The sequence below is a fragment of the Euprymna scolopes genome, chromosome 13 (genome assembly GCF_053919585.1).
Source record: "Euprymna scolopes isolate OS-2025 chromosome 13, ASM5391958v1, whole genome shotgun sequence".
Lineage (NCBI taxonomy): Eukaryota > Metazoa > Mollusca > Cephalopoda > Sepiida > Sepiolidae > Euprymna > Euprymna scolopes.
In genome coordinates, this window is record NC_136494.1 from 146,505,363 (window position 1) to 146,524,413 (window position 19,051).

The 19,051-nt window shown below is 35.0% G+C and overlaps 1 protein-coding gene across 2 annotated transcripts in view; it reads left to right on the forward strand.

Annotated features, from left to right (window-relative positions):
• The window catches only part of LOC145292229 (uncharacterized), a 55,942-nt gene extending 37,208 nt beyond the window's left edge, over positions 1 to 18,734 (forward strand). For both annotated transcript variants that reach the window (XR_013869575.1, XR_013869576.1), the window contains 2 exons: positions 4,048 to 4,085; positions 14,156 to 18,734. The gene's annotated coding sequence lies outside the window, so the exon portion shown is untranslated. The remainder of the gene's footprint in view (positions 1 to 4,047; positions 4,086 to 14,155) is intronic.
• The last annotated feature ends 317 nt before the right edge of the window (positions 18,735 to 19,051 follow it).

Genomic DNA, 19,051 nt, shown 5'->3' on the forward strand with positions numbered 1-19,051 from the left:
AAGGTAGAATTGTGTCTTTTATTGGTCAAAAAACCAAACAAATAAAAGGTACTTGTGCACTTGTTTCCAAACAATACTATTTTGTTGTTTTTAATTCTTTTAGTACACATGCACTAAAAGCATTAAAAAACAACAAAATGTGTTTAACTTATTTGTACTTAAGGTAGAATTTTGTTTTTTAGTGGTAAAAAAAACAAACACATAACAAATAAAAGGTACTTGTGCACTTATGCTGCCATGCTGAAATAATAACATTATTATTTAGAAACCCATTCTCAACATGGGGAGAGAAGGGTGTTTTGTTAACTATTCTGTACTTTTACCTGACAAATAAAAAAAAGATATTGTGAAACTTGAATTTAACTTGAAAATACTATTTGAAAAAAATAGCACGGTAACATAAGTGCATAAGCACCCAAATAAATATTACCAAAGGCAAGATAAGTTACTCTTCTACCTAGTTGGATAAGTTTTTAGTGTATTTATTTAATGTAAATGTTATTTCGAAAATTAGTGTCGAGTGTTAAACAAATATAAGGAAAATTGTCACATGTCTTTGAAATAATACAAAATACTGTTAGAAACCCAACCAATAAATGTCCTCATGAAATTTATTGGGTGGGTTTCTAATGATGTAAACTTTTTTTTTTTAACTCATTGTCAAGACCATTTTTCAAATCTGTAAATCAAAACCATTTATTTTTTTTAACTGAGGATATCTAAATAATTATAATGACAATAATAATTAGGCTGTTCGATAAAGATTTCATTGTGATGTATTTTGTAAATTTTTACCTGCTTTCCACATGAACATTTTTCTTTAAAATGACTACCTTTTTGAGGTTTGTGGGTATGCTGAAAACGAATATCGCATTTAAATTTTCCGCAAATAAGTAGCTTTCTGGATATTAAGCAATGTTATTTCTTATGTTATTGCTGGTGGCCATTTTGATATGCGCGTTTGCACATAGTTTCTCAGGATTGCGTTTGCACACCCCAAGATGCCCACCAGCGATAATGTAAGAAATGACATTGCTTAATATCCGGAAAACCACTTATTTGCAGAAATTTAAATGCGATATTCGTTTTCAGCATACCCAAATACCTAGAAAAGTAGTCATTTTAAATGTTAAGGTGGAAACAAGGTAAAAAATTAGTTTTATTTCTTTGTTTACATTAGTTGAATTTTCAGTAAAACGGCAGAATAGAAATGACGAAAATTACCATCAACTGGTGAATATATATACTTGTCGTTTATTAGGATTCCTTGTACTGTGAAAGTTACATTGAGGATTTATGTAGAGTACGATTTATGGTTGCATCTCAGAAAATAGAGGTATATTTTGGACCAGATAGAGAGGATTTACAAAATTGAAAATTGGACTGGTTCCAAAATGCTTAAGTTCTGGTCGACTATGAGAATTTCCATCTTTTACAGAAATCCAAAATCTATACGAAAAATTTTCTTTGATTTATTTCTGAGATTAATTCATATCTACTCAATTTTTTCTTTCCTTTGAGAGGAGTAGAAAATACCAGCCATGAATGCTCTTTAGGCATTCAATGGCTACACCCCAAATTAAACTCTCCTTTTGTGGGGAGGCAGGTAAATACCTACTCTCAATAAAGTTATATTTAAATATCACTATAATACTTAGTTTTGTTCATGAATAGACACCCACTGTATGATACCATGTGCCAGTTTAACAAAAATTGAAATTTGTACATCTTAATTTATAATTCATGGCTCATGGTAAAGAGATACATCAAATTTGACTGCATAATCTGAAAGAGCACACAATTTTACCAAGTTTCATGAGAATAGCTTAAAAAATAAATAAATAAATGGTGGTGAAATTAGCAAATTTCTTGAAATATTGAGGTCCATAATTTAGCCCACTTTTTCTAAAGAAAAATGTCCATGGAAAAGCATAAATTTTGGCACTTAAAATTCTCATGTTTTAAACTACTGATGGTATTTGCATAATTCAAATGGTTTTAAGCATCTTTTACAAAGCTCTTTTCATGCAAGTTGATAAAATAACAATTATCTAAAAAGAAAAAATTAACTTGTAATGCTGAGTTATGTACACAAAATTGTGATTTACATAACCCTCAAAATAAGGATGATACTCCACCCCTATCTGAGTATATCCATTGCAATTTACCTATTTAAAACGAAAAAATGTATGAACAATTTGTGCATGTGTGGTTTGCAAATTGCGTCAGAAGATAAGGCTTTTTCTGACCCCCCCCCCAAATCAAAGAAAATAATGTTTCTACACAAAATAATATGCAATTTTTTCCAATTCTTTGATACTTTTTGTCAGATATCGCTCTTTCTAACGATGCCGCGTTCTTGCATGTACAGTGTACATGAAAAATTTTTGGGCAGACATACAACAAGCACACACAGACATTTGCCCTTTATATGATAAACTAGCCGGGGGGGGGGCTGTTGTTGCTTGGTCATAAAAAATTTGTAACAACTTGCCCGGTCATGAAATCTGCTTAAATATGATAAATTGTGACAGCAGTAGGGAGATGTGACAAGAGGGGCTGGGGCAGCAGGCATTTCCCAGTCATAAAAAAATTGCAAGAACGAGAGGGGGGTAAAAAAATTTGTGATAATGGCGTGAGGGGGTCATATAAATAAAAAATATGGGACTCAGGTGCCATCAGTAAAATTTTGTAAGCAAAAAAAAAGTAAAAAATTTTTAAGCCAAAAAAAAACCCCAAAAAGATGATCTGTGCCGGGTGCTAACTTGCATAACTGAAGATAGCAATTGAATGCTTTTACTGACATGCCCCGATTATGCAGATGTGTTAATGTCACAAATTTAGTTGTTTTATTTACTCTTATTAAGACTCAGCTTCTGTCTTTTAATCATAGGCATGTTCTTTTTTGTCCTAAGATTTTTATGTCTGACTCTGCTCTTGATGAGAAATCCACTAGAAAATTTCTTGGTCTTTCTTTCTTATAACTTTTTTTTTAGTTTATATATTAGATTCATTGCTCGTTCAGCTTCTCGTAAAATGGTTTCTTTCTATCATTCTAAACACTTTTTCACACCTGAGGCTATTCTCTATCTCTACAAATCTACTATCAGATTATGTATGGAGTACTTCTGTCATATTTGGGCTGGTGAATCTCTATCCCATTTGAAGGTTCTTGATAAAATACAGCGACATATCTAATTTCAGTGACCATCTAAACCCTTTCATCTAAACTGCAATGTTGCTAGTCTGTCTTTTCTATAAATACTTTATGGCCTATGTTATTCAGAATTTTCTGCTCTATTCCCTGTGGTCCAACTTGTGACTCATTGGTCTAGTGATCTCCATCAATTGACTGTTTTAATGACTCATTGTAATATACATTCTTATACCACCAGTAGCTTCTTTCCTAGATCTGCAAGGTTGTGGAACCTTCTTCCTGCTAACCATTTTCCTCCTACTTCAGTCTTACTCTTTTCAAGACTAAGGTCAATAGGCAGCTCTTTCCTTTGCGAAAATCATTATTCGTTCTTGTTAGTTCCCTCTATTAAGTGGCTTTTGACTTGTCTCTAGCAGTTTCCATGAAAAATATATAATTATGCTTAATTTGCTTAAAATTTGAATTGTACTTTTTGTGTTTTGCAAATAAAAAAATAGTATATATTAATGAGAAAAGGCAGTATTTTTGTGAAATGTTTTAAATTTAGAAACATTATTTCATTCTGTGTGTTTGATCATTTTTATTATTAATAATGTTTAGTTCTTTCAGCCTGTCTTTTTGACGTATCCTGCTTGTTCCAGAGTACATGACCTCATTTTTGGCCACAACAACCTTGCCAGGCCATTTGTTTTCTACTTTGCATTGATTTATTTTTTTCATTAAAATATTGCTATAAATTATAATATTTATCGAAGACATTGACTCTGTTTAGAAATTCTTCATTTAAATTTCTTCCTTGATTTTCTGCTATCCTGCTATTCCAGTCACCATTTTGAATGTTAATTTCAATTCTTCATCTAGCAAAGTAATTTTTTATTTATTCTTTACAGCAGAGAACTCACTCGAAAGCAGATTGTCAATTAAAAAAGTAAGTATTGCTTATATTTAGTTACTTTCTAGGACAATTGCTCTTGACATATCAAAAGCCTTCGACAAGGTATGGCATAAGGGTCTACTTCGCAAGATTTCCAGCTACAGTATCACTGGAAATGTTTTCTCAATCATTAAATCATTTCTCTCCGATAGGCTCATAAGAGTAGTGGTTGATGGACAAAAATCAGAGGCCTGCAGTATTAATGCTGGAGTCCCTCAGGGGTCAATCCTAGGCCCAACTCTCTTCCTGATCTACATCAATGACCTCCCTAAACACATACTTAAATCATTCGTTGACATCTATGCTGATCACACGACCATCTATGGCATCACATCAAAGGCTGTAAATGACAAAGTTCTCTCTGATCTCGAGCGCATGGTTCAGTGGGGAAGACGTGGCTGGTTACTTTTAATGCATCTAAAACCAAACCCCTATCTTTACATCATCAACGCTCTGATCCCCATCTGGCATCAATTGTGATGGATGGCTCTCGTCTGGGAGAGGCCCCGTGTTTTGACAAGCTTCTGGGATTGACCTTTAATCTTGATCTGAAATGGAACACGTACATCAAGTCTGTTGCCAAGGTCGCTGGAAAGATGGTGGGATCCTTCTACCGCTCCAGAAGATATCTCACTACTGATGCAATTCTCTATCTATATAAAAGCCAAGTATGTCCAAGGATTGAATACTGCTGCCATATCTGGGCAGGAGCTGCTAAAAACAGCCTATCCTGCCTTGACAGAGTACAAAATAGACTTTGTGGCTTTGTGGGGGATGCCCTTTTCTCTACCCTGCAACCTCTCTCCCACAGAAGAGACGTTGAGAGCATATCCTTGTTTTTTCGTTATTTCCATGGCAGGTGCTCGTCTGAACTCCAATCTCTGGTCACCCCTCGCCAATCTTTTATGAAAAACACCCGTCTAGCCAAATCCACTGTGAAAAATTTCCCCCACTCTTTATCTGTGCCTAAATCAAACCGTGGATTCCATGAACAAAGCTTCTTTCTTAGAACTACATGCCTGTGGAACTCTGTTTTGTCTGCCTGCTTCCCACCTGACTACAACTTGGATGTGTTCAAGTCCAATGTTAACAAATTCCTAATGAACCGCCCCCTTAAGTAAACACTTCATCAAATCTCCACACTAACGTAACATACTTGCAATAAGCCTTATCCCTGATTGGTTTCCGGGCCTTGATAAGTGGTGACCACTGTGTAAAAAAAACAAACTTTTTAGAAATTTTGATACATTTTAGAAATAATTAAAGTTTTTTATTGATATAGGGGCACATCCAAACTATTGTTTTCATTTGATTTAGATTAGGATGGCCAAAAATGAGCCAATTCTGCAATTATACATGTACCCTCCTCGGGTGTACAAACATAAAAAATAATCAAGAGTATATCAGGTTCTAATAAAATTAAAAATTTTCATAGAAAATTATTTTTACGTTAAGATACAGAATAGTTAACACTCATCTTTTTGTAAAGAATAGGTTTTTTTTTTACAATGTGGTCACCACTTATCAAGGGTCAGAAGCCACTCAGGGATAAAGGTTATTGTAAGTACAGTACGTTAGTGTGGATATTTAATAAAGTGTCTTCTTAAAGGGACGGTTCAAATGAATTTATTCCTTCTATTTTGCTAGGGCATTTTTCTTTTGAGGGTTACAATTTAAGCCTAAGTGAGTCCAAAAGGTGCAGTTCTATTAGCATTTTTGTTATGATTTTGTGTTTCAATCTGAGGCTGTTTGTTTGGGGGGGGATGCAATTATTTTCTTAGGAGACAACAACTGTTGTAATTGTAGTTAAATTTATTTTGCTTTTGCAATCATTCTCTTTAATTTGGATCTCGTTCATTAAATTTATCCCTAGTGTTAGATAAGTTCAGAATCCATGGTAGTGAGACGTTTGTTTTACTCATGAGTAGGTCATTGTCACTTTACACTTTCATATGTGTAATGGAAACAAAAACCCAAGAAGGAATTCCAAAGTCTAACAGCTTGAGGGAAGAAATTATTTGAGTAGAAGGTTTTCCAGCATTTAGGAATCTCTATCTACAGTGTAGAGATGGGATTTTTCTGCTTGTCAGGTTAGTCGGGGTATTTGCATTGTGCTTAGAGTTATTTAGAGCACATTCCATTAAAATACTTGTAACACAGACACAGAGATGCCTCTTTTTTTGAACCCTGCCTAGTGAGAAACTAGTGGCAGATGCACCAGCCCAGATGTGGCAACAATACTCCATGCATGGCTGAATAGTAGCATTGTAGAGTTGCAGAATACTCTCAGGTGTTAGTAACCTAATAGTATGATAGAGCGTACCTTTGCAGTAGCTTGGCAATAACCTCAATGTATTTATTACAATTCATGTTCCCTGTCAATGTTAGGATGAAGAGCTTGAATGAAGTACTTTCAGGGACCGTATCATTAACCATGACAAGCTGTGACCCAGAAGGTTTCTTGTAATTATTACAGGAAAGAAGCTTAGTTTTGGAAGCATTGCATGTTACTGTTATGTTGTTCAAACACGTGATTGTAAATGTGTCTTCATATTCAAGTTACAAGCTAGATGAAGATAAAATGAAGCGTCTTACCATAAGAAGAGGTGCTTAGTTGATAGAGGCACATAAGTAGAAAGCAGGATGACTGGAGAAAGAGATGACACAAAGAGATAGAAATCTGAGAAAGCAAGCATGTTTATTTCATCAGGACGCCATTACAGGAAGTGCCTCTTCCGGTTTGCAGTAAACGGAGTCCTTCAAACAATCATGCAGTAAATGTCCGTTATATATATATATATATATATATATATATATATATATATAACATCCCCCCCTTTCCCAGTTTGATGATGAAAGCCGGGTTCTAACTTGTGTAGTCCTGCATCCATCTGGGTTGATGTATTAGTCGTCCTGATCTTGATCGACGACCTGCTTCTGGGGTTGCTGGGTTTGCTGCTTCTGTTCTTGGTCGATGATCCTGCTTGGGTGAGTTGAATATTGTGTCAGGATAAGGTAGTGTTGCTGGTATCTTTGACCGAGGTATTAGCAGTAGATGTTTGCAGTTTCGGCATATGGTTATGCTATTTTCCATTAATACCAAATAAGACCTTGGTTGGTGGCAATGTTTTATGATCTTGCCTTTCCTGGACCAAGTTCTACCATTGTGCACTCGGACATGATCCCCTATCGTTAGTGGGGTGAGATTTCGCTGTTTGCTGTTGTCCGGTTTCGCCTTTTGTCTCTCCTTAGAGGGCAATATGCATGGTTCATGACCATGGTTTCTCATGACTGGTAGGAGTGTTCTGATTTGGTGATTCATTAGTTTTGCCGCTGGTGAAGAAGAGTTGTTTTTGCCCGGTGTTGTGCGCAAGGTTAGTAGAGCCAGATATGGATCATCCCCAGTTTGGAAACATTTGCACAATGTTTTCTTCACTGTTTGAATCATTCTCTCGACTAAACCGTTGGATTGGGGGTATTCTGGGCTGCTTGTTACATGAGAAGTCCCATTTAGTGGCAAATTTTTTGTATTCATGCGATGTGAATTGAGGACCATTGTCGGAGATTACCAGTTTAGGTATTCCATGCTTGGAGAAGATGTGTTTTGTTCGAGTTATTACTGTTGAGGCCCTTGTGTCAGTGAGATGGCTAAATTCGAAAAATTTTGAGTGGCAATCCACTACCATGACGTAATCTTTCCCACGCAGTCTGAAGAGGTCTGTGCCAACCTTATCCCAGGGTTGGTCAGGAATATCATGTGGTATCTCTGGCTCTGAACTTTGTCGGTTGCTGTACTGTTGACATGAATCACAGTTTTTTTTTTTATCATGTCTTCTATTTCCTTGTTCATATTTGGCCAGAATAGAGCCTGTCTGGCATTGGATTTAGTTTTTTCAATTCCCAAGTGTGCCTGATGCAAAATCTTGCACATTTCTGCTCGCATATTAGTCGGGACAATAATTTGTTGGCCCTTTAATAGAAGTCCTTCCTGGGAAGTGAGTTCATGCCTGAAGTTGAAATATGGGTGGAGGCAACTGCTTAGGTTGTGTCGATGATCTGGCCATCGTTCCATGATTTGCTGTTGTAGCTGTTGCAATGTTTCATCTTTAGCTGTCTCAGTTGACAGCTGTTGTCGACGTCTGTCACTGATAGGCATTGAGGACATTATGGAGTGGACAAATAGATTCATTTCTTTGTCTGGTATTTCTGGTGTATTGCATTTCTGTGCTGCATGGCTGAGTGTGTTCATAACATACATTAATTTTCCTTTAGTATATTCAATTTCAAAGTCATACTTCTGTAAGCGTAATAAGAAGCCTTGTACTCTGGGTGGAGTTTTAGCAATTTGCTTTGTGACAATAGTTTTGAGAGGCTCATGATCATTATTAATTACAAAGTGTTGTCCATATAAGAATTCATGAAAATGTTCGCAGGCAAATACTATGGACAGCATTTCCAGTTCAAGGGGGCAATAATTTTTTTCCGTAGATGTGAGAGATCGGCTAGCAAATTCCACTGGAGCCCAATTATTATTATGATTTTGTTCCAACATGGCTCCAAGTCCTAGTGTTAATGCGTCTGAAGAGACCCTTATTGGAAGTGCTGGGGCAAAGTATTTTAATGTTGGACTCTGCGTGACCAAATCTTTTAGTTGTTGAAGGGCTTCTTTTTGTGGTTTATCGAAAGACCACATGTTGTCTTTTTCTAACAAGAGGCGAAGAGGTGCAGTTTCATTTGATAAGTTGGGGATAAATTTTCCTAGGTAGTTGATAATCCCTAGGAAGCGCTGAAGTTCGGTTTTATTTGTTGGATCTGGCATGTTTCTGACGGCTCTGCATTTGTTTACATCCGGTTCAACTCCACGGTTGGATATGGTGTGGCCTAGAAATGCCAATTCAGTAATGTTAAACTGGCATTTGGATTGATTTAATTTCATGCCAGATTTCCTTATGGCTTTCAGGACTTCAATCGTTCTGTTTTGCAGACGTTCTTTAGAGTCCACCCAAATGATGATATCGTCCTGTGAATTTCTGCATCCTTCGATGTTTTCGATGATGCCTGTTATTTTTGCGTGGCATATTTCACTGGCACTGTGTATTCCATATGGGGGACGTTTAAATCTGTAGCGACCACAGGGTGAGTTAAAGGTAAGGAGTTTTGAGCTTTCTTCATCAACTTTGATCTGCCAGAAAGCCTTTGATGCATCGAGCGTGGTGAAGAATTTAGCACCTGCCATTTCGTGAATGATGTCTGATGCTGCTAGGAGCCTATAGTGCTCTCTTTTTATAGCCTTGTTGAGATTCCTTGGATCAAGGCATACTCGAAAGGAACCGTTGGGCTTTTCCACTACTACCAGTGACGATACCCATTTTGTTGGTTCGGTTACTCGTGTAATGACTCCCAAGTCGATCATGCTTTTCAGCTCTGTTTCTAATTTTTTCTTTAATAAAAAAGGAATTTTGCTTGGAGGATTTATGACTGGCTTAACTTCTGGATCCATTGTGATATGATGAGTGCCAGGAAGTGTGCCAAGTTCTCCAAAACAGTCCTTAAAATCGGAAAGGACGTCTACTGTGCTAGTATTTACTTCACATATTTTTTTTATAAGGTTGAGACTAGTGCAGGCCTTTAACCCGAGTATGTGAGAAGCATTTATATTTGCCACTATAAATGTAACATGATATTTGCGGTTCTGTCTAGTTAGTTGAGCAACACATTTACCCTGGGCTGGTATCGCCATGTTGTTATAGGCAGAGAGCGATGTTTGGGTAGGTTTTATTTCTGGTCGATTAGACAACCTATAGTAGTCTCTAATAGGGAGAATGTTGACTTGACTGCCTGAGTCTATTTTGAATTGTATGTTAGTTCCATTGACGGGCAGAACCACATTCCAATCTTTTGATAGGGCATTGACCTTGTGACTGTTAGTTACTTTTTTCTTTTTTGTTGGTAAAGATTTGGCTGAGATACAGTCCACATAATTTTCAGATAAATCTTCATCTGTAGAAGATGCTTCGTTGTATTCTTGATAGACTTTGTGGACCTATCTTTTGGCCATGCATCTACTGGCAAAATGATTTTTCTTTTTGCATTTATTGCAGGTCTGACCGTATGCTGGGCAGTTTCCACAAAAATGTGAAAAAGAGCAGTACTTACAGTTTTTTATTTTTTCGTTACTGTAGTTAGGGTCTGACGGGTTGCACTCGCTTCTGGGTGCTTGTTCTATATATTTTTTTTTGTTTTTTTTTTAGTCAAATGTACCGACTTTAAGTCCCTTTGTAGAACACCCATTCTTTGTTTGATTAGCTTGGCCGTTCAACCTGCTTTTATGGCCTTTTCCAGGGTCAGGTTGGATTCTGCAAGAAATTTTTCCTGCAGACGGGGTTCGTTCGTGCCTATTATTATTATGTCCCATATTAGGCTGTCAGCGAGTTGGCCAAATTCACATTCCTGGCTTAATGTTTTTATTTTGGTGCCAAACTCGTCAAATGGTTCTTCGTCATCCTGACGTGCCGTAAGAAATTGGAAACAGGAGAGAGTTACGTTTTTCCGGGGATTACAATGTTCTTCGAATTTTTCGAAGACTGTTGAGAAATTGAGGCTGTCTTCCTCGGACTGAAAAGCAAAGCTTCTGTATATTTTCCGGCCCTGTTTTCTGAGGCATTGAAGAAAAATGCTTGCTTTTACCTTGTCACTTTTTTCTAGTTTTTCTGTGGCAGTTAGGTATATTTTCAGGTTTTGTTTGAATTCCTTCCATTCTTCGGAAAGATTTTCAGATGAGAAATTTGGTGCAGGTAGTGGAATAAAGTGAGAGTCCATTCTGCTTGTAGTATGTAAGTGTATGTAGACGATAGTGTGGATACGTTAGGCCACTTCTGATACCATGTTATGTTGTTCGAACACGTGGTTGTAAATGTGTCTTAATATTAAAGTTACAAGCTAGATGAAGATAAAATGAAGCGTCTTACCATAAGAAGAGGTGCTTAGTTGATAGAGGAACATAAGTAGAAACCAGGATGACTGGAGAAAGAGATGACACAAAGAGATAGAAATCTGAGAAAGCAAGCATGTTTATTTCATCAGGACGCCATTACAGGAAGTGCCTCTTCCGGTCCGCAGTAAACCGAAGTCCTTCAAACAATCATGCAGTAAATGTCCTTGTTATATATATATATATATATATATAACAGTTACGATTCATTTGTGGCCCCATTTCATTACAGACTGGAAGTCTTCTAAGGTATTAGCCATTTCATCAGATATATGTTCATTCATTTTCCCCTCGAGTTTGTTATAGAGTATGGTGTCATCAGCAAATATACTCTTCTCAGAGACCATTTTATTAGGGATGTCATTTATGAAACTAACGCTATTTTCTTAATATCTAAAAACGATCCTAAGATTTGTGTCACTCTAATTCATAAAGTCAAACCAGGGTCCAATTTACCCATCCCAGCAACCAAATAGTTATTTTCGTTATCATTCTTCTAAGTTTATATGTGGCCAAAATTACTTTAGTTAGTAAATTAGTGGAGAACTCAGAAAAAAACAGCTTCAAATTTGCGAATGTTTCAACCTCATTTTATGTTACCACTTCTTGACTGTGTGGTGTATAGGTGAATGAATCGCTGTTACTTTTTCCCAGGGGGCAAAAATCAGAAGCTCACAGTATTAATGCCGGTGTCCCTCAGGGGTCTATCCTGGGCCCAACTCTTTTCCTGATCTACATTAATGATCTTCCAAATCACATCCTTACATCATTTGTAGACATTTATGCTGACAACACTACCATTTATGGTAGCACATCTAAGACAGTAAACGACCAAGTTCTCTCCAATTCTCTCTCCTCTGATCTTGAGCACGTAGTACAATGGGGTAAGGAGTGGCTGGTTACTTTTAATGCATCTAAAACCAAGCTTCTCTCTGTACATCATCAACATTCTGATCCACATCTGGCATCAATTGAAATGAATGGCTCTCGTCTCCAGGAGGCCTCAAGTTTTGACAAGCTTCTTGGCTTGACCATTACTCCTGATCTTAAATAGAACACGTACATCAAATCTGTTGCCAAAGCCGCTGGAAAAATGGTGGGATCTTTCTATCGATCCGGTAGATATCTCACTGCTGATGCTATTCTCTATCTATATAAGAGCCAGATACGTCTAAGGATGGAATACTGTTGCCACATTTGGGCAGGAGCTGCTAGAAAGGACTTGTCCTGCCTTGATAGAGTTCAAAATAGACTTCGTAGCCTCGTAGGAAATGTCCTTTTCTCTTCCTTGCAACCTCTATCCCACAGAAGAGATGTTGCGAGTTTGTCTCTGATGTATCGTTATTTTCATGGAAAGTGTTCGACTGCGCTTCAATCTATGGTCCCCCCTCGCCAAACTTTTACAAGAAATACTTGTCTAGCTGTAAACACTATCAATAATTCCCCCCACTCTTTATCTGTGCCTAAACCTAAACGTAGATTCCATGAACAAAGCTTCTTTCTTAGAACTGCACGCCTGTGGAATTGTCTTCCGTTTTCCTGCTTTCCGGCTGACTACAATATAGTTGTCTTCAAGTCTAACGTAAATAAGTTCTTGATGAGCCGTTCCATATAAGTTATCAAATTTACTAAATTTTCATTACTAATGATTACTATATTGTCCAATTTCTACTGTACACTCTTTAACCCTTATCCTTGAGTGGCCTCTGGGCCTTGATAATGTGGTGATGCCTATGCAAAAAAAAAAAAAAAGGTCAGTATGTAAAAGTCTTAATGAGGAGTATAAGTTCATTTAATGGAATTAATTTTATTAAAAAAAATTTTCAAGTTAATTTCAGGTAGGGGATTTTAATTTCTTACATTAAAATGTAAGATATATGTGACTCAATAGTTAAATTGTTAAAATCAAATGAAAATAAAATCAGCACCAAAATGCGAAAACACGACCACTATTCATATCTTTAATCTAAAATCCACTCACACTAAACTTATATATAGCCACAGTATTTTGTAGGTGTAATTGAACCACAAAAAATACTATGACAGTATATCATACCACATATCCACTATTCTGTCTTTTCATTCTAAAAAAAGACAAATTAATACATGTGAATTGTCCTTCACTATCTGTTCTATGTCTTTTTTCTTTTGTTCATTACACACACACACACACATACACACACGTCTTCCAGTTATGTAAGCATGTTTGTGTAGAAGCCATGATGTTATGATTAAAATCATGCCGTTCTTTTCTATTTCTTCTTAAATACATATCTAACTCAATTTAAATATCAACTGCCTGCAGTTCTAACAAAAGACAAATGACATAGCAGCATATCAACTACTTCCTTGTTAAACTATTGGTCTTTTGTCTTTTTCTTCTAATTTCAGTTTCAGTTTATTTTAATGTGTTCAATTAATACTCTACTTATAACTACTAAAAAAATCTTCCTTTTTTACTTAAACGATACACTTATGTTATAATTCTTTAAACTTTAAAATAAGCATATTTATGTTCTTATGCCTTTTCTCTATTTTGTTCACTGCTCTGTCATGTCCTTGTTCTTTGCTCCTAGCTTTCTTCCTCTTCTCATTTTTCTCCTTACTTTTACTTTGAATTATAGCATTGTTTCATGGCACCCCGATTCTAAATTTTTCATGCGTAGAGCTTCATGATTTAACAACATTGAACATTTTATTACATTCTGCATCATATAGTTTTATTGTTTCTATATCTCTTAGGCCATGTTGTTGTTAATATCTCAATTAATGTCATTTATTTCTTCATTACTTCTACATACATTTTTGTTGTTGGTTTCTTCGTGCCATCAGTTTGGTTATGAAGAAGAGAGACAGCTATATTTCTAACTTATATAAGGCAAACAAAATGGATGGAGAAACACCACTGACGATTAAGTATATTCTTCAGTTTTAGTTTTAAGGCATCTTATTTAGTGACTCCATATATTTTCACTTTATTTATGCTTAAAGTTAAATAAATTAATTTTAATGGACCACTAAGTTATTTTTGTATTGTAATATTTGTTTCATAATAGTTATTTTTCATTCACAGATGACAAATGCAAGGAAGAACAAACCTATCTAACCAAAAGGATAGAACAAGTTTTGTTGAGAATTGAATGGATAAGTATTTTCACTTAATTTTCTGATGATTTGAAACACATGCTTAAAGGAAATAGTAAAAATGTATAGTATAAACAGTGTCAATAAGAATTTAAGTGTTTCGTTTCGATAACATGAAAACACTTGTGAAATTTTTTATCATCTGAATTCTACTTATCAGCATTTTCAACTGAATTTAAAAATTCACATGTTAACACACACATTTGTTTAAATTATCTCGTAGACAACATCATAGAGTGTATTTAGTTTTACCAAGGGTTTATCAACACACTCTGATACAAGATTAATCTCTGAGGAAAATATTTACCCCAACAAGGGATCTCTTGATTTCTATTCTAAGAGTTTATAAAATTAAAATGAAAACGAAAAGTGAAAAAACTTACATTTGCAAAGTGTGTGGCTCATCATTTTCAACCGCATCACTTGTGAAACGGCACATGCGAACACACACAGGTGAAAAACCATACAAATGTGAAGTATGTGGTGCAGCATTTTCACAAAATTCCCAGCTACGCACTCACGTGCAAACACACACTGGTGAAAAACCTTATGAATGTAAAGTCTGTGGTTCTTTATTTTCCAGAAAAGAACCTTTAACACTTCACATGCGGAGGCACACTGGTGAAAAACCATATGGATGTGAAATATGTGGCTTAACATTTTCAAGAAAACATTATTTAACAAGCCACATGCGGTCACACACTGGTGAAAAGCCTTATTCATGTGGAGTGTGTGGTTCAGCATTTTCACACAAGTCACATTTAAACAGTCATATGTTCAAACATGCCGAACTGGAAACATGAACCTTCATCCATAACAGCAAATAAAAACGTAACTGGTTTCTGCGATAAAGATATACAGAAAAACAAGAATATAAAACCAGATATTGTCATCTAGAACAAACTTGAAAGGACTGCTCTCATCATTGATGTAATCGTCCTAAACAACTATGGTTTAGAGACAAACATGAAAAAAAGAATAATGAAATATCAAATCCTGAAGACTGGTTTGAAAATGACATGAACCCTGTAATAAATAAGCATTATACCGGTTGTAGTTGAAGCAACTGATCTACTGAAAAAAAAATTAACTTAGACATAAGCCTGCAAGATCGAGTTGCAGTGAAATACAAATAGCAGCCCTTAAAGGCTATCCTGAAAAGAGTCCTCAGATAATAATTTAAAGCATAACAGAATCAAGTGTTGATCTCTCTGCACGAACTGAAGTAAAATAAAAAAGGGTGAAAAACCTTATTCATGTGAAGTGGAAAAAACACACTTTTATAAAGCAAAAAGATAAGAAAATGGAAAAGTTTTATGTATTTATAGCATGTGGTACAACATTTTCAAAAAATATTCACTTTTAAAGTTTATATGTGAACACAAATGTGAGATTCAAACAAGTGCACTTAAAGGTATGGTTAGAATCTTAAAACGATCTTGCTGTTGGAATGTATGAAAGAGTGATTACTGTCTTGCATCTCAAGCTTGAACAAAATAATGAGAAAATTGAAAAAAATGTAAAAGTTTGAATGACCGCTAGGTAATATCCTAGCAGAGGGAACATCTGCTTTTTGACAGCTTCTCTCACCTCTGTCGGCAGTGTATACATGTAAACTTCCAATTTTAAATATATATATAATATCACTTGTGACTTTATGCTTTTGAACTTGCAATTTTGTTTTATTTCTTTTGCTCTCTCTAACATTTGAGTATGACATGAAAGCAGTTTTGCATTATCAATGTTTCTCTAAAACCAGCTCTCCTCCAAAACTTTCCCCAAACTGGAACCATAGAAAGAGACAAAAAGAAAACATCAAAATCAACGTTATCCCTGTTATCACAGAGCCAAAAGCTTCATGAAGAATTTTAAAAATATGCCTGGAATGCATTAACTGAAAACGAATTGTGTGATAAATCTAAATAAATGGAAACATCCTTATAAGTGCACTACATTTCAGACTTAAAAGGGCAAGGTATTGTCTAGAATTTGAAAGATTGCTCCGTCTTTACACTTATAAAATAATAAAAGTGGTTTTGATTCTTCTGTACAGGCATATGCCAGGGGAAACTATTATGAAGATGATTTCCCCTACAAGTAAACCATTACAAAACATTAAAAATAACAGTATTTGAATTCTCAATAAAATCCCGTTCAAATAGCTATAAACTGGTCCATACAAAGCAAACTACTCTTTCTTCAGGAAATGTTACTTCAAGTAATAACACTAAGCTGGATACTTGACTAAACTACATGAATTATTTCTGTCAAAGAAAAAACAAATATATTTACAAACATTGTTTACTAATTTGAGGAGATAATAAATTAGTATTATTATTCAGTGTGTTACTTAATTTATGTGAAGTAGAGAAGAACCTTAAATACTCAATCTCAAATATATTAAGTGTTAACCCAGGAAAGGCCCCCCCCCCGATCACTGAGAAATTACTGAATGAAAATGTAAACAAAAAAAAATGAAAACTATAATTGAAAGATTCCAAAAAACATCATACCATCATAGAGGGTTTCAGTAAAACTAGCAAAATTTCATCACTTGCAAAAATGATGAAGTATCAGAAGGCAGGAAAGAACATGAGTATTTTACAGAGCCATCTTAAAGGATCAATCTCTGTAGAACAATCTCCTGACACATATGACCTGTAGAAGTATTTTATCCTTCTATATGAGAATGAGACCACATAGACCCAATAATCTCGATGGATTGCAAAAACTCCAAGGATGAATGAAACTAAAGCAAAAATGCCAGAGTAACAGGGATACCTAAAAGCACTCACACGATAAGCAAATTAGAAGATACCTGACATTGAAAATGCTTTAATTAAAGTAGTTCATTAGATTACACAGTCAGTATAATAATGGCTTCACCAGACTCCTAAGAGATAAGGAGACCACATTCACATGGTTCAGCACAAGTCTGCTTCACCACATTTTAAGAAGTAAGGAAACAACACTTGTATGACTCAGCAAAGCAAGTACAATCTTCGTACCAAGGATGAAGACAGTGCTCAAATATCGACCAATAAGATGTTTCATTAAAACTATTTACTGAACTTGTAGCTGACAGAAACTATGACATCTCTATATACTACCTGGAAAAGAAGTAACTGTGCATAAGATATTGTTCGGTACCAACTTATTAACAGAATCAGTTGACATGATTTTAGAAAGCAATAAAGGAACTTGAGAATGGTATAGATTGACTATCAAAAAGCTTATGACAGTGCTCATCACTCATTTTATCATGCAACTGGCCATGAATTTTACGCAGGCTTGTCTCACAGATGAAAAGAAAACGTAAAGACTGTCACACAATTTTATGATCAAATAAAGTCAAATCAGTTAATACTTTTACCAAGTCTGACGACAAACGACTTTTATTATTTATTACTATTTAAAGATGAATGTTATGTTTTTACATGCAACTATTTTGCCTTCTGTTGAAGGTTGCAGGAGTTTTTTTTTTTTAAGGATTACAGCTTTCTCTGGAGGGATTTTATCTATGAAATGACCCGATAACTTATACTGCAAGTGAGAGCTTCTAAAAAATATACAAAGAAGAAAAAAGATTGTTTCTGTTTTCTGAATGCTTTCACTATAGCTATGCATTTATCACTTTCTCATGCACTGAAGGATGTCCAAATCAACTCGGAGCATTCTCACTTGCCTGTCAGGTGAGCATAACTTGTTAATGCTCTACCTTAATTGTATAACTTCAATCGACCATGCTTTATTTTTATACACACACCACACACGAAACAAAAAAAAAACTTAATCTAAAAAAGAAACAAAATACACTAAAACCATTTTCATACAAAAATTAATCCACAAAATAAAAAACCTTCCTTCAATAAACTAAAAAACATTACCCTTTTTTGTGCAAAGAAAAATAACCAGATTTTGTGACAAATCATTTGAAAAAAGCCTCCAAACTTCGTTTTATATTCAAAATAATAACAAAAAAAACGACACAAAATTAAGCAGTTGTTTTTAATAAATGAATTGATATCATCTTAAACTTTTGTTGTAGATTTAAGATGCATAATGCTTAAATAAGTGGCAATCTGTTGAAATAGTGGGACAATGCAAAACTTCATAAGTTTTGAAGAAACGGGAGTTATTCAATGATTTTGTGTACCAGTTTTATGACTTTTGAAGCTCACGTGGAACCCATTTTACCAATTATTTTATTTGCCTATTGTTTTCAGATGAGGAAGTATGGTAACTGTTTAAGCACTGTAATTTTTAGTTCTTAAACTATTCTAATAATTAATGTTTCCCTCTTTTTATTCTTGTTTATTGAATAAAAATAAATTCTTTGTTCATTTTTTTTAGTTAATCTTTTTACTTATTTATTATTATGTCCAACAATTTTAATATTTTAATTTTCTATACAATCACACGTTTTATAATTTTTACTGTATTTGTTTGTTATATCATGATACTTTTGTTTTAATATTAATAAACTAAATAAATGAAATTGCTACTGAGATCTTAATTGCTTCTATTTTTTATGTTTTTGTTTCAATTTCAATTTGAGTTTTTGTTACCGAAAGGCTGCACACTCATCTATCAAGATAAGTATGAAGAGTAGGGATCTTTAATTGAGTGTGAAGAACAATGTTATGTTATTGTTTTCGACTATGAAGACAAACCTATCAGCACTTTATTATATACTAGCAGGACCTATGTACTGGCATTGCCTGGTGGAAAGATGGCACAAAGCCAGAACAGATCCATTGAAAGTACCCGAGAGAAGGCAAAAGAAAAGAAAAACCTGTGTTGGTTGATGCTAGAAATACAAGCT